Raw genomic sequence first — 16222 nt, forward strand, 5'->3', positions numbered from 1 at the left:
GACCAGGGAAAAAATGAGCTGCTTTTTACAAAACATCCATTTTATCACTTCAAGGATTCTAAAAAAGCACTAATTGTTTCATAATAGACAGACTGACAGAAGTTGCTTCATCTTAAGAAAAATAAAGTTTTCTTTGATAAACCTAAGTGCAAATTCAGTGAATGTCCTCTTGCACAAATGTATTCTGCAATACATTCCAGAGCAATTCCATTCCAAATTATGGCTAAAGCTCTGATGACATAGATGTAATATCTGAGTGGGAGCCATGTTCTTCTAAGTAAAGGAGAAAAAAAGGCAATATTCTACCAACCAGATTCAAGGAGGAAATGATTGATACAGTTAGAAAAAGGCAATTTAACTTAAGTGGCCTTCAACCCAATGTACTGCTTATTCTTAATTGGCTACTAAGAAACCTAGCAATTATGCCGAGTTGTACAACACTTTTAAAATTGGATGATACCAATGTAATTATAATAAAAATTTACTCTAATAGAAAAAGAATGTGTGTATTTCAGTGGATGATCTACAGCCAGTTAATTCTTTTGGCAATTACTGTAAGAAATACATTGACTTCACCAGACCTTTTACTGTACCAACTACTTCAGCATGAAACATTCTTGTTTGCTAGGAGCACTGAATAGGAAGTAAAAATAATATAACCCTTTAAAATAGGGACTTCCCAATTCAGATTTTTTCTTATTGTGGCAACATATAATTACTGTTATATTGCAAAACTAACAAATCCAAACAAACAAAACAGAGTATGCTATGGCATATGATACATAATATTGTTAGGTTCATCTTGCTGAATGAAGTCATACTCTTGTGATATCTTTTGAAGGAACTAACTAGCATGGAACATCTCACTGACGATAAGAAAGAAAAATAGTTAGCAATATCCTATGATCTTTATATTTGTAAACTTTGCCACTGGAGAATTTGGAAGCAGACTGAATTATTGATTTGAAGTACAGCCACTACTGTTTTTGGTGTTATGGTTGTGAATGTTGTGATCATCAACAGAAATTAACTTCTGCTTCCAAAATAAATATTGTATTAGAAATTTTATTGATGGATCATATCACATTATTTTCATTTGTTGTTCAGTGTTCATTTGCATTTAGTATCTGTCTAAATGATGAATTAAGGGCACATTGTTGTGTGATACTAATTATTTTGAAGATCCTGTGACTGTATGTATTCTGGCAGGCGTTTGAGTTCTGGAGAACCAGTAATGGAAATTTTGAGTAGTTCAGAGAACCAGTAAATACCACCTCTAACTGGCCCCATCCCCATCTATTCTCTGCTTCCTGAGTCCCAGCTGATCGGGAGGAATCCGATCAGTATCCTTCCCCTGCCATGCCCACCAAGCTACACCCACCAAACCATACCACACCCACCAAGCCACGCCCACAGAACCAGTAGTAAAAAAATTTGAATCCCACCACTGATTTCAGTTAACCTCCAGATCAATGATCGTCTTGAAATAGATTAAGAACGAGCATTTGTGGCCAATGTTTGGATTTATTTGATTGATGCCATGAAAGCCAGGTGGGTGATTTTGGGCCATCACTCTCTCTCAGTCCAACCTACCTCACAGGATTGTTGTTGTGGGGAAAATAGGAGGAGCAAGGTGTGTTTGATATGCTCATTGCCTTAAAAATAATGAAGGTGGGATATAAATCAATCAGTCAATAAAATATAAAAAAATCCCAGTACACTATAGTGTAATTGTGTCTACTTAACTTCAAAAACTCTGAACAAGCAGCCAATACAGATCTTGTCTGGTAACTTTTTTTGGGGGGGGAAGGGGGGGAGAGGCAATATATGGGTGTGGGATTTAGACAGAAAAGATGGGGTAAAAAGAATATATAATTCTTCTCATGTGGTATTCAGATCCTGCCAGTATTTGATTCAAGCACACTCTTAAACAAGTAACACATTACCAAGAACACATTCCATCCCACCACAATAAAAGGCAGTCCCCTTTTGAAAACTTTTATCACAAAGGTATAAATGTGTTTTATTGTATTTTAAGTCTCAGGAGAATATTACCTGAACTATGGAACCTCCTTGTAAAGGCATTTTTCATTTTGTATGTCATACTATCAGCTTTACCTGGAAGGGAGCATCACTTTGCTGCCTAATACATGTAATCATGTTCATCATGACATTGCCATGTAAACAGTATCGTTCACATTGTATAATTTGCACAACTGCAAAACATAAGTTGCATCATTTGGATAATGTCATAATGCATGGGACATTACTTGCTCCCCCGGCAGGGGATTATGCTAGATTTTCTAATACGTGCAATAGGAATTCTTTGTAAGAATTCATTTAAAGAAATTCCGGTTCCTTTGTTTGCTCTGTTTGGCTAAATTCGTTTTAGGATTTTGTTGTCCAACATCTCTTACCGCTCATTATACATTGAAATATACAAATCAAACCAGGATACTTCCCCCCTTTTAATCTGGCTAACCAGTGGAACCCAAATTATATTAACAGAGTCATTTTAGGCATGCATTTTGTTCTGCTCCTGTAGTCTGTTTGATTAAATCATTATTCATTGTTGATTTTAATTTGCAACACAAGAAGCCAAAGCACAACAACACTGAATTAAGCAAGACATCCAATCCCAGGAAAAGAAATGGGGCCAGTTGAAATCATAGAAACCAAAAGGAAACATTTCTGGTCCAAGGGGGATGATTTCCTGACAAGCATTTTCATCTTTTGTGTTTAATTTAGATTGTTGTTGGAGCCCGGAAAACAGGATAGCAATCTGGAACACATGAAATGTGTTACTCCCAAATCTTTCAGGGAATATAATTTATGATGACCTGTGTGTCCTGTGCTAATATTTTTCTTCCATAATTCAAAATATGAATAATTCAAACTTTCTACAAACCTGAGCAGAGATGCCATTTCTCAGCCTTTCTCCATGTGTCAAAGAATGGATTAGTACTTGTTTAGCAGCTGATCAACTTGATTAATTTATTAGATTTATATCCTAGCCTTTCCCCAGGAATTTAAGGCAGGATATCCCAATGCAATCCCTTCCCCTTTTATCTTTGCAATAACCCTACAGGGAAAGTTGGACAGAGAAAGCAAGAGAGATCTATGAGCATCCATGGCTGAATAAGGATTTGAAGCTGGGTGTCTCTGCTCCTAATCCAACACCTTAACCACTGTACTTGCTGTAGCCATGGATCACCAATTTATAGACATACGTAACAAAACCTAATGATATAGAGGTGGTTTCAGGTTGAAGGAGTTTCCACTTCATATTCCAAATTATATTTAGAGCTCCCAACATCTTGTAGATGCGATTACTGGAAGATAGCAGCTGGAGAAAAAATTCTCAAAATGATCGGAAATTCCCAATGCAGGCTTTAAGCTAATTTAAGTGTTTCACACATCTTGCCATTTGACAAGATATTGATCTTAAGTATTTCTCTGAGCTTGCCTTTGGGGCTACTGTTAGCAGGCTTGTAACAGCTGCCAGAAAGTGCCAAGTGCTCACATCAGTCCTTTCCCTGTAGTTAATAAAGACAATGTTTCATAATCAAGGCATTCTTAAAAGTCCAAAAGGTCTGGAGTCAGAGCACTCATTTAATCTTCTTGAACTTTTGTCTCACTCACTGGGTCAGACGCACACCAAACGTGGCAATAAACCTTGACTCTCCAGAGACTTCACTAGTACTAAGCAATTTGCTTATAGCGCAAGTTCAGAAGCACAACACAGCTAGGTCCATTTATTTTATGATTATAATGTGTATAGGATGCCTGTCTGTTCTCCCATGGTTTAATTTATATTTGAATTTAATGATTTTTAACTGTTGTTTTAATTAGGGGCTTATTGTATACTGCCCAGAGTCATTTTCGTGAGATGGGTGGCTATATAAACCTGAAAGATACAGTAAATAGATAGATAGATAGATAGATAGATAGATAGATAGATAGATAGATAGATAGATAGATAGAAAGATAGATCAATACTGTATATTTTATTGTAGACAACATAGAAGGTTTTTTGTTGCCTATTTACTGTTGAATGCAGAAATCACGCCATGCTTCTGTGTCTTCCTCAATCTCAGGTCCTCTATTAGTTTGTGTAAGTTCTGTGCGGGATCTTAGCTGTTCCTAGCTCTGCACTCTTCTAGACAGAGAGCTCTGATGTTGCTCTTGGGATCTGTTGGGGCCATTTCCCCAGTTTAGGAGTCATAGCCCTGAGTTCTTCTATCACCTCGGTCCTTTTTGGCTTTTACTTTCCAGATCCTCTCCAGTTCCTTCTTCAGGCCCTGGTACATACATGCAATATATACATAGTATTACATAATTACCATATTTTTCGGAGTATAAGATGCACCTTTCCCCCCCAAAAAAGAGGGTGAAAATCTTGGTGCGTCTTAAAATCCGAATGTAGCCTCACCCAGCTTCTCAAACGGAGATGCTTTTTTCAGAGGCTGAAAAAAGTATCAGAAACAAAGCTTCAGAAAAAAAGCCTCCAAACAGAGCTTCAGAGGCTTTTTTTTCTGAAGGTCTGTTTCAGAGGAAGAAAAAAAAGTTTTTTCTGAAACAAAGTTTCAGAGGCAGAAAAAAAGGGAAGGCACAGAGCTCACAACCAATGAACCTGTTGCTAAAATTCAACTCTGGGAATAGCTGATTGGGGGTATTCCGGGAGGCTGATCCACCCACCAATCAGCTTTTTTCTTATTTTCCTCCCCAAAAACTAATGTGCATCTTATACTCCAGTGTGTTTTATACTCCGAAAAATACGGTACATACCTACTGTGTGTCATTGTTCTCTCCATTGTATTTTCTCCTTGAAATCAGTGGTGCAAATAATTTTGGGGGCTGTTTTTTAAATGATTGGTTTTGAATGCCTTGGATGAAAAGTGTCAGTCCATCAGATAATTTCAAATGCTGAATCTGGATGAACCAATTGTGTAGGTCCCTTCCTCCAAAGCCCTCATTCATAATAGTATAAAGATGAATGCTACTGGTTCACACCGGTTCGAGTGAACCAGTAGTAATAAAAGCTACTGGTTCGGGTGAACCGGTAGTAAAAAAATGCTACCGGTCCGTTCGAACTGGTATTTCCGACGATCAGCTATGCCGCGTGATTTAGATTCACTATAAAGCAGGAAATCCTGCTTTCTAGCTAATCTAAATCACGCGGCACAGCTGTTCCCCCCTCGCTGTTCTACTTACCTTTTTAAACCTCCTTTTTCCATGGTAGCGCCTGTAGTGCACATGCACATGAAGCATGTATTTGGCACGCACCGTGCATGCATGCACAGCAAACTGGTGGCAAACCTTGGAGGATTTCACCACTGGATGAATGGCTGTAGTCTCTAATGCTAAGAGAGCTGAAACGGAAAATACAAGAAACCAGACCTTAATATAAATGCAGTGCAGGTATAATCAGGAGGCGAGGATGAGAAATTGGTTGCTAGCAGTCTGCTAGGATGAAACAGCAAGAGAAAGAAATTCAGGATATAAATGTTGGGAGACACGTACAAAGAAATCTAGATTCCTAGACTTTGCAAAAGGCAACCTATATCATTACTTTGCCTTTGAAGTGTAAGCAAATATGTTCTTTTGAATGCAATGTGAATTCCTAGAGAAAAATAATTATGCTAGTAGCCTAGCTATATCTCCGGAAGCTGCTAATTACTGACTCAGTATTATTAAAGTAATTACTTTAAAACACAACACAAATTGAATTAGCCTATTCTCCAAGCATCCAACTACTCAGTGGCTGATTTCATTTGATTAACCTGAACACTGATCTAACCAATTTCTGCAAAACCCTGGATCCCAAATTGGTCCAGTGGAGTCCCAAAATATAAGGATTCATGTTAACGATTAAACAAATATAGTCAATTGAATAAATTGAAACCAATCTGGTTCAGGTTGTTAACCAGTTGAGTTCCTTCAGGCCAGAGATATTACTTATAGGAATGACATCTGTACAGAAATATTCAAAAATTTAATTTAATTGCTTGTGCTATATGTATAAGTGCTTAAGAGAAGGACGTATATCATTCATGCCATACTGAGGATGGACTATGCCATGTTAATACCCTTTCACTTCTTTCTCATATTCAATAACTTGAATGATTCCTCTGATAGGATTTTGATCAGTTTCTGAACAAAGCAATGGTAGATTTTATCTGACTTGTCTTTCTTAATTACCAGAACTCAGATGGAATCTTTCTAGATCCATATCAAGGTCCTTGGTCTGCTTTCATCTCACTGTGACCATAAACAACAGCTCAGAGAAATAATGACAATAGAACCTCAGGAAAGTAGCTGACTTGTGAGAAAGACACATGATGCTCCAAGTCGGAGAATAAATCTATTCAGAGAAGTAACATGGAAAATGTTATAGTTCTCATCTGAAGTGGAATAAAGCCTTACAAAGCTGGTTTCTCATTGTCTCAGCTTCTCTAGCACTTCCAAATTTGAGAGGTAATACAGAGGACAACTAGGGAAAGGGTATTTTTATGGCAGTGTTCCCATTATGATGGATCTTTCCCAGAAAGACCTGTCAGAGGCAATTTTTCAGTTGTATTGATAACAGTTGTGGGGCAGCTCTGATGAACCCAGGCAGAAAAAGATATTGCAAGACACAACTTCACATATTGTGGAGGCCTAGGAGAAAATGACAAATACAAAGTATCTGCTACATCATTATCCTTTACTTCTCTGGCCTTCAAGCCTCTTCTTTTAATAGTAAGTGACCCAAAGTCAAGATGGCAACAATAACTTGTATGGTCCCAACCATAATCTTGTATTTTTAAAAACTCCTTCCTGTTGACATCCCTGTTCTCAATCTTTTATCATAATGAGTCAAATCTACCATGCTTATAGATTTATATTTATTCATTTGCCATGTATATGTATGAATAAATTTGAAAGAAAGAGAACTTTTCATGAAGATACTCACTATTCTCATTCATTCTTGGATTTTTGAATGGTTTAATCAGTTTTCTTTACTCTCTCACCTCACTCACATCTTTCATTCATTCATATTACCTATGTACACACATATACATAGACCAGAATCATAGTTATTTAATATGCTGAACAGCTTAACATTTTATTCAAAATTGTACCTACATTATCATTTCCGTGACTGTATTCACCAGCTCCATTCCACAAAAGTATATCCCTTTTTTTCCAGTTCTGTTATATCCTTTTACTTTCTCTTAGTTTTATATACAAACAACATACCTTTTCCCCACTTTCTTTCATTTTTATATTCATATCCTTTATTATTTATTTTTTCTTGCTCAAATGGACCTAGCTCTTTAAGTCTTCCCATTCTAGGTTACTCTGGAAGATGCTGTGGAAGATCCAACAACGTGCTAGGTAGCAGGTGTGGTTCCAGACTGGGTATTGCTTATCTTTGCCTATGGAGATTGGTAAGTGCCCAATTATGGCAGCTCTTAGCCATTTTCTTTCAGGGCTGAGCAACGGAGCTGAGTTATGCTCAGTTCTTTCACATTTCGAAAATCAGTTGACTGATGACAGAGAAAATCAGATAATTTGGAAATACTCGATTTAGTAAAGCTGTGTTATGCAAATCTCACATATGTATGTTAGTTTATTTGCACGTGTACGCGAATAATATATGAGTAGGTATAAAGGAAGAGAAATCTTTGCCAATTTTCTCATTCTCTCTCTTTCCCTCCCCCCCCTCTCACATACACACAAACCATATGGAACAAGTACAATATTCTTGCTATTCATTCATCCTAAATTCCAGGAAACCAAATAATGAGTAAAGAAGTGAAGCATAGATTTGCAAGAGATGGGCTAACGCCAACTACTTGAAATAAGATTTACTTGTAAGCCTTTTTCTAGTTTATTTCTCAGGTGGTGTGTTACTTTAATTATAGGAAGTTCAGCCAGACTTTTACAAAATAATCTAAAAAGCACCTTTTCACCTTCTGTTCTCAAATTTGGCAGTGAAAAATTATTCTGACTGCGTTTTTTTGGAGTGCTATTACTTTTGTCAAATGGAATATAATTAGAACAGATATTTAGAATGCTGTGTAATTGTACTGAAACCCTTTGATAATGCAATCACGTCTTTTGTGTTTTGTCCATTAAGTTATGGCTAACAATTCCAAAGTTAGAAAATAATGTAGCAATTTTTCTAAAAAAGCAGGAAATAAAATCCATGTTTTGCTCTAGTTTTTCATAATTCAGAAGGACAGATTGTCCTCAGGCAAATTTGTAAAAATTAGTAATCTTTGAATTCAGGTCTTCTTGGAAAATTGTACAAGGCAGAATTCTTTGTTTCCCTTTAATCTCAAACATTAAGGGACCAATTACTATGGTTGCAATAAAGCACTTTGCACATGGCCAGAAGCAATGCAGTTAAAAACATGAATTCACATTCATTAATTGCTCTGTAGTCAGGAACAATAAGTTACACTTTAAAGTAACAATTTGTTCTGTGGTGTCCAAAGTTGAAGTCTGGCATCAGAATCAGAAATCCAGTTTATGTTGTATCCAAATCAAATTTTGGTGGACATTCTTCCTGCTTCCTTATTGTTAAGGATATAAACATTCTCAGAATCAATTTTAAGCTGTTAAGATAAACAGGAGGAAGAACACTGGGGAGTTAAGTGACCTAGCTGAAGAATGCCTTGACTCCTTTCCTGACAGCAGAAAAAAAGGAAAGACTTTTCATAGCTTGGACATAACATAATAAAAACACAATTTCAATAGAAAGAATATCTGTAGCTCAGGGGTGAACTTTGGAGTCCTTGGTGCTCTCTGAGCTTAATTGTTTACTTGCAGATGTTTCATTATCTGAGTAAGTGACATCCTCAGTACCTGATGATGGCTAGGCACATATAAAAAGGCTCAGTTATACACTTCATTTTTTGCACTACCAATTGCCATCATCATAGTGGCATAGATCTTTAGAGATTGCAAAAAAGGGGAAGGAGAGGAATTTTTTTGGGGGGGGCGTTCATGCCACCCAACCCCAGCATTAGACAGAGAACTTTCTTTTTTCATAGGGAGTGAGATATGAACAACCTAATTTCCATTAAGTGGCCTGTTTAAAGGATAGCAACATACTCTTCACAGTTTGTGTATGTGTCTTGTTTATGCGTTTATTTATTAAATATATTTGTGTGATTAATGCTGTTCCTACTTAATACTGTATTAACAATGAACTGGAATGAAGAAACTGGCCCATTGGTAAAGAAGAGATATTCTTTTGGGTAATGTCCAGGAGCAATTAAAGCTCAATTTGGCAGTTCCAAATCTTTTTTCTAGAGCTTATGCACCAACTAGCTTCCAGATGTTCTCTCTGTAGCTGATAAGACTTGGAAAAATGAAAGTGCAATGCTCATATTATGTGTGCAATTTTGGTGTGCTGATAATCCAGTTGTCCTTTTCTTTCAGAGGTTATAGGGAGAACTATCTATAACTAGATCAACAATTTTCCTCTTGGTATTACAGAGTTTTGCAGCTGGAATCTGTTGTAAAATGTTTTTTTTTGTGCACTTTGAGAAAGCAACCTTTTAAGCAGTGGAAATCTCAGGGGGCATCCAGCTCTTCATTTATCGTCCATTTCAACAAAATGTAACAACTTTGCTCACATCAGAAATTTTCAATTTAGTCTAGTTTCAAAACCACATTGTGTTATAGCCGTTGTGGACGAAGGTGATTTCAAGAAGAACTATCAGAACACAAATAAAAGAAATTACACAACAAAGAATAGAAATGAGGCCAGAAACCTTTCTATTATGCATAATAAATGGACAATACGAAAAGGAAATAAAATATTTAATCATTCATATAACAACAGCAGCACGAATAATCTTTGCACAAAATTGGTAGAGCGGTGACATACTAACAGAAGATAGAGTAATCAGTAAAATCATGGAATGTGCAGAAATGGATAGACTCACAAAGAAACTACAGAATAAAGAGCCACACGATTACTATCTAGTATGGGAAAAGTGGCACACTTGGTTGGAAGATAGAAAAGGGAAAAAAGACTAGGAAGTAATTGGAGTGACCCAATATAGAAATAGGAACATAAACCACTAACGCAGGTTAACAGTGAATTATAAAGATAGACATAAGAGAAAGACCAAACAAAGAGGAGTCAAAAACACAAATAAAAACATACACTACAGTTACAATAACTTTGACAAGATGTATATTTGAATTTTTGTTTACATGTTTTGTACGTATTGTTGTTACTCGTTCTGTTTTGTTTGTATTTTTAAATAAATAAAATTTATTTTTAAAAAAAGAGATGGATTTCTCTATTTCTAATCAGAACAGCTGCAATGGTATGAATTCTCAAATATACAGTGCTTCCAGGTCTGTGTATATATAATAGTCAGATGCGTATTTCAATGAGTGATAAACCACATCTACCCAGCATTCTTTGCCAGTTGCAGGACAACATTTGAAATATTGTAGGACGGCTTGAAGTGAAGATGGTTTTTTAAAAAATGCAATAGACCTATAAAAATATTGTATAGTATAGACCAGGGGTGGGCAATAAATTTTTCCAAGAGGCCACATGAGAAACTGGACTGTTGTGGAGGGCCAAACCAATGTAATCTGATTTGATGTCCTCAAACTTGGTCACCTCAACTCTTCCACGTGAAGGGCGAGAGCTGCACAGGAGCAGACAAGTGCTTTTTCTCCACAACCTACCACAACCACCAGCTGATTGAAGGAGGACATAGTGACTGTGGAGAGCCAAACATAACTTGGCTTCTCATGCCAATAATGTAAATGGTGCCCATATTTCTAATTTCCAATTCACTTCATGTGGGCTGGAAATTAGGAACAGGAACAGCCAAAGGGCTGGATGTGGCCCGGGGGCTGTAAAATGCCCAGGTTTGCTATAGATAATGTATGTGAATGTGTGTGTGTGTGAGAACAACGTGTATTTGCTGCCATCAGGTGATGGCTACCAACTTAAATGATCTTAAAAGGGGACTGGACATATTCAGCAAGGATCTGGCCATACTATCAATAGTTACCATTCTTGATGGATATAGAGTGCTTTCTGTATCACAGGAAGAATATCTTATGTATAGGCAGTCTTAACTTACCCCCAAAATGGAGCTCAAAATTTCCATTGTTAAGTAAGGCAATTGCTGAATCAATGGCACCCCATTTTACGAACTTTTTTGCAATGGTTGTTAAACAAAACATTGCAGTTAAGTAAATTATGTAGTTGTTAAGTGAATCTGGCTTCGCCCATTGACTTTGCTTTTCAGAAGCTAGTTGGGAGTTTGCAAATAGTGATCACATGATACCAGTTGCAAATAACAGTGCAACTGGCATAAATGCATGCCAGTTGCCAAGCACATTGATCGTGTGACCATGGGATGCTGCAATGGTTGTGAGAAACAGCCATAAGTCACTTTTTCCAGTATTGTTATAACTTTGAATGGTCACTAAATGAATGATTGTAACTCAAGGACTATCTCTAACAGCTAATTGGCAACAACAATAGAAGGCTATCATTTTTCCATTATGTGGACTTAGATATTGTATCTAGTTAGCTTTGTTTGAGATGAGATCCTGGACTAAGTGGGCCTTTGGTCTAATTCACAACACTTTTTCTGATATTCAAGTGCTAATTCAACATATCCTAAATCTGTGAACATCACTTTTGAATAACATTTACTTTCTTTGTATGTTCCTACATTTTCCTCCTCATTTTGTTGTTGTTAGTTGCGAAGTCATGTCTAACCCATCGCAACCCCATGGACAATGTTCCTCTACCATCCTCTGGAGTCCATTTAAGTTCACACCTACTGGTTCAGTGACTCCATTCAGCCACCTCATTCTCTGTTGTCCCTTTCTTCTTTTGCCCTCAATCTTTCCCGGCATTAGGCTCTTCTCCAGTGAGTTCTTCCTTCTCATTAGGTGGCCAAAGTATTTGAGTTTCATCTTCAGGATCTGGCCTTCTAAAGAGCAGTCAGGATTGATCTCCTCTAGGACTGACCAGCTTGATCACCTTGTAGTCCAAGGACTCACAGGAGTCTTCTCCAGCACCATAGTTCAAAGGCCTCAATTCTTTGACACTCAGCCTTTCTTAGGGTCCAACTTTCACAGCCATTCATTGCAACTGGGAAAACCATAGCCTTGACTATACACATTTTTGTTGGCAGGGTGATGATTCTGCTTTTTAGTATGCTGTCTAGATTTGCCATAGCTTTCTTCCCCAGGAGTAAGCATCTTTTAATTTCTTGGCTGCAGTCCCCATCTGCGGAGATCTTGGAGCCCAAGAAAATAAAACCTGTCACTACTTCCATTTCTTCCCCATCTATTTGCCAGGAATTGAGAGCGACAGATGTCATGATCTTAGTTTTCTTAATGTTGAGTTTCAAGCCAACTTTTGCACTCTCCTTCTTCACTTGCATCAAGAAGCTCTTTAGTTCCTCTTCACTTTCTGCCATTAAAGTGGTATCATCTGCATATCTGAGGTTGTCGATATTTCTCCTGCAATCTTAACTCCAACTTTTGATTCATCTAGCCCCGCCTTTCTCATGATGTGGTCTGCATATAAATTAAATAGGCAGGGTGACAGTATATAGCCTTGCCAGACGCCTTTCCCATTTACACAACTGGAAAAACAAAGGTAGCTAAGATGGCTACATTTTATATTAAAATCATTAAACAGGAGTTCTTGGGATTGATGAAAATATTCTCACTTTGGGATTAACCTTTGATCACAGAGCCATGCCTATTTGTGAAAGGACATATTGCCTACTTTAATTCAAATTTGTCTTAATTCTTCCAAAACTCAACATGGGTTATGATACTCCAGCAACATTTTTGCCTACTGAGAATCAAAAGATGAGACTGCCTATCCTCATCAGAACCCTTTATGTAGTGGAAACTACAGATTTTCAAAATGTGAATCCCAGCTTCTCTAGGATGCACTATAGCCAGTTAAGAGAGAGAATATAATTCTCATAGAACAGGATTTCTTTCTTTTTTTAAAAAAAATTCTGTTAAGTCCTTGACATATAAATAACCATTCTGGGCAGGGGAACATGACAAGATATTGTAACCTCCCAAGTTTCACATAACTGACGCCAATCTAGACACAATTTCCTGTTTTGAAATTGTTCTTATGCACAACATTGAATCCACCCACCTTTCCTTCCCTAAAATGCCTGTAGCGGATATCCACTTTCCCACTAATGAGACTAAGTTAATTTATCAATTACAGGCACTTTGAGAATGTATCTTTTAATTGCACCAGACAATTGAGCCCTTTATTTTTGCATGTAATGCAGCAAGAAATCATTTTATACAAAGTGGAAACGGGCAAGATTCTCACAATTCTGATGGTGTAGATAAAGATATAGATAATAGATAAAGATGATATAAGTATAGGGCAGGGATCAACAACCTGTGGCTCTGGAGCCACATGTGGCTCTTTCAACCCTCTGCGGTGGCTCCCTGTCAAAACTGCGTCAATACGTGTCAAAACTGCCAATGTGCAACACCCACCAACATGCAATTTATTGAGCTTTTCAAACCCTGGTAGGTCAACCACAGATAAATCCAAGAAAATAAAAGTTTCAGAAGAAAACAGAACATTTAATTCAACTACATATGCTAATTTTGTGACCACTCAAGAAATCGTCAGGCACGGGAAGGGTTTTGTGGCTCCTGATGTTTTCTTTTCTGTGGGAAATGGGTCCAAATGGCTCTTTGAGTGTTTAACGTTGCAGACCCCTGATATAGGGGATATAGATAAATATGATATAGATTCCACATATTCAAGGTATAGAAATATGTGTGTGTATACAATATACATACATAGGGGGGTATATGTGTGTGTGTGTGTGTGTGTGTGTGTGTGTGTGTGTGTAATCAAGTAATAGCTAAGTGACAGTTAAGGCAGTCTTGACTTTTCTCTCTGTGGACACATCTACTCAACAAATATCTACAAATTTTGTTCTGCATATTTTTGAAGAGGAACAAGGAAGGCACAACTTTTGACTGTAGATCTAATTCTAACATCATGTAGTGAAACGTAAGTTCAAGATTGTTTAGCTTGCTACTTGGAAAAACAGAAGGATAAAAGAACGAAAAAGGTTTCATATAGGAATAGATGATCAACCTCTCTGGGCTTTGGGTATCATTTATTATGCACCTCTGCTAAATGAGCCCCAGAACATGTTTTCTGAAAGAATGAGGCTCAATGAGAGGAGGAGGAGAGGAAAAATATCCTGCCTGTGGAACAATGACACAAAAAAGGATCGAACAGATTTCTCCCGCAATGCAAGAAAGGGAACATATATACACCTGTCATTCTGGGATGGTTGCATAGATGTTCCATTTAATGTTCTGGCTAAAGGGCGTTCAAACAGCAAAGCACAGAACAGAAAGTTGGATCAACCAATCAACATGCAGGGTACTCACCTTTGTACAATGCACAATTGGGATTTGGGAGGTGTTTGTGTCTCTCCTTCTGCCCCCCATTTGCAATCTAGGTTTACTTATCAACCCCTTTTCAATCTAGGGTATGTGGTGACGGTTATGGGCCATTGCAGGCAACGTCAAATCAGCCTTAAGGAGAAATTAAGAGTAACTAAGAGTAATTAATTAATAAATGTAAGTAACTCTTTTCATATTTCATGCCATTGATGAACAAGAAGAGATAAAGAAGGAGCAAGAGCTTCCAAATACAAAAGAATATTCTCCTTCTAAGTAAATTTTCCTTCTTCTAATTTTTAGGTTGTAAGAGTGAAGTACAAGTAGACTTGAAATGGGCATTTAGAGAGATCTTGGTATAAGAGTGTTACGCTGTGCAAGGAGATGGATGCAATGACCTAAATGGCCCCTTACATTGTTATATGATTCTATGATCCTACAGAACCAGAAGATAACGCTATTCCTAGGTATGGCTGTTTTCATAAATCAGGTATAGATACAAAAAATAATGATCCTTTCTGTTTCAACAGAAGAAAACAGCAAACAGTAGTTTGTTCCAACTTCATTTTTTTTTAATTTGATTTATATGCCGCCCTTCTCCGAAGACTCAGGGCGGCTTACAATGTGCTCAGCAATAGCCTTCATCCTTTTGTATATTTATACAAAGTCAGCTTATTGCCCCCACAACTGGGTCCTCAATTTACCTACCTTAGAAAGGATGGAAGGCTGAGTCAACCTTGAGCCTTGGCGAGATTCGAACCCTGCAGTAATTGCAGGCAGCTGGTCTTAATAACCACCTTTGTGGGAACAGATTACCTCTCATCTCTCCCTCCCTCCCTCCCTCCCTCCCTCTCTCTCTCTCTCTCTCTCTCTCACACACACACACACACACACACACACCAATTGTTAATATATAGATTTTTAGAAATACTTATTTTAAATTATTATTAAATAATTGGTGTAATACAAAAGAAAACAGTGATGGAAAGAGACAGAAAAGGAAAAGAAAAGAAATAAATTCATATCATTTATTTATTTATTTATTTATTTATTTATTTATTTATTTATTTATTTTTCATATTTGTATACCGCCCTACTCCCGAAGGACTCAGGGTGGTGAACAGTCATAAATAAAATACAAAGATATACAAAAGTTAAAAACTGTTAAAAAACAGATTAAATAATTTAGGCTCAAAGATTAAAACATCCAAATTTATCTAAAAGAGATTTAAAACCCAATTTAAAAGCCAATTTAAGAGCCAATTTAAAAGGGAGAGTTAGGCCAGACCAGCCTGTTGGAATAAAAACGTTTTTAGGGCGCGGCGGAAGATGCGTAAGTCTTGGATCCTCCGTATCTCCGGAGGGAGCTCGTTCCAGATGGCAGGTGCCCCCACAGAGAAGGCTCTCCCCCTGGGGGCCGCACCCTTTAAAGTTAAAGTTTACATATATATTTTAACATTTTTAAACATACAATGTCATGGAAATCTACACATGGTAGACACCCAATGCAATCCTGACAGCCTGGATCCTTAAAGTCATATATCACACCATATATATGAGTATCACTATATACTATGACTATCAAGTACAACATATGCTGTCTTTTCATTTGACTACAAGTTTTAAAAGTTCTCCTTTTTGACATTTTAACTTTTTAAAAAAGTTTTTTTTTTGTACTTTGGCAAAAAATTGCTCTTCCTCCTTTTTTAGTGGTCTTATTTTGCCTATAATTTAATCATTACTTGCACGTTTTAAGAGTAAT

The sequence above is a fragment of the Pantherophis guttatus genome, chromosome 4 (genome assembly GCF_059756535.1).
Source record: "Pantherophis guttatus breed Tessera chromosome 4, ASM5975653v1, whole genome shotgun sequence".
Taxonomy (NCBI): domain Eukaryota; kingdom Metazoa; phylum Chordata; class Lepidosauria; order Squamata; family Colubridae; genus Pantherophis; species Pantherophis guttatus.